Raw genomic sequence first — 1284 nt, 5'->3', positions numbered from 1 at the left:
ACATCGGCTTGGGAGCCTGCCCTACTCCAGTATGACATCATCTTAACTAATTACACCTGCAGTGGCCCTATTTCCAAATAAGTCACATGCTGAGATACTCAGAAGAAAAGCAGCTTCTGAGGCAGCAAGGCCATTGGCATCAAAAAGCTCAAAAATGTGGAGAGCCAAAAGGTGCAGCAAGCTACTCCTGGATTTTTGTCCAAAGATGGAATGTTTACCTGGGCTCCCTGGGCTCCCTGGGCTCCTTGGACTCCCAAGATTCCATGAGTAGAAATCAGGAGGTTGGAGAACATTGATGAGAAAAAGTTACATCTTTGTTTTCACTAACCTTCAAGGGAAATTTAGTATTTCCTTAATTTATGAGTGTAAGCAACAAGCCACCGCAGTACCTGTCACCTTAGCCTGGTAGAAATTACAGATCTTGTCATATCATATGGCATTGGTTGCAAACAACTTGGAATCATGTTAATGCTCATCACTACTTTATTACAGTAGTGAGAGCTACTGTATCCACTTTCTAACATATTGTTAGTTAGTATGTGAATACAGAAACATTTATGTGGCTATTTCACTGATTCATTTTTTATAATATTGAATATTTTCAATATGCAGACAGTCCTTGCCTTATGATTTTTTGACTTTACAGTGGTGCAAAAGTGATACACATTCAGCAGAAACTACTTCAAGCACCTGTACAATTTTTCTATTTTTCACCTTCAGTACACTATTCAGTAAATTTCATGCAAGTGTTCTGAGCACATTTAAGGTAGGCTTAGGCTAGGCTAAGCTATGATGTTCGGCAGGTTAGTTGTACTAAATACAATTTTGTATTATGATATGTTTATCAGGGCATAACCCCATTGTAAATTGAGAAACGTCTGTAGTTTCCTTTGTAATAGTATATATTTTACTTAATACATTTGAAGACATTCTGAGACAAGGTTCACTGGTTTCACCGCACAGCCTGAAGGTCCCTGGCACAGAAATGGAATGGCTAAGAACTCTTGTTCACACATACAACCAAGAATGTGTGTAAAGCATGATCATCATACAAAACAACAACTCCCTGCCCACAGGATTTGGGATTACAGTACATCCCGTTACTTAAACATGGTGTGTAAACATAGGAAATCCTCCACACGTGTATATTTTGTAGGACTAACTTTGTTTTCCCTTTATAGCTAGCCCTTAATGATGAACTAAGATTATATCAAAAGCAGACACCCAGGGCCGGCCCGGTGGCGCACTGGATAGTGCGCCGCTTGGGAAGCGCGGCAGCGCTCC

General features: G+C 40.3%; 1 protein-coding gene across 1 annotated transcript in view; it reads left to right on the top strand.

Annotated features, from left to right (window-relative positions):
- Window positions 1-1284, top strand: part of LOC103609829 (chromosome unknown open reading frame, human C10orf82) — a 13699-nt gene that overhangs the window by 7064 nt on the left and 5351 nt on the right. The window lies entirely within an intron of this gene.

Source organism: Galeopterus variegatus, unplaced genomic scaffold, assembly GCF_000696425.1.
Source record: "Galeopterus variegatus unplaced genomic scaffold, G_variegatus-3.0.2 Scaffold10156, whole genome shotgun sequence".
Lineage (NCBI taxonomy): Eukaryota > Metazoa > Chordata > Mammalia > Dermoptera > Cynocephalidae > Galeopterus > Galeopterus variegatus.
This window is presented reverse-complemented; position numbering and strand designations above follow the sequence as displayed.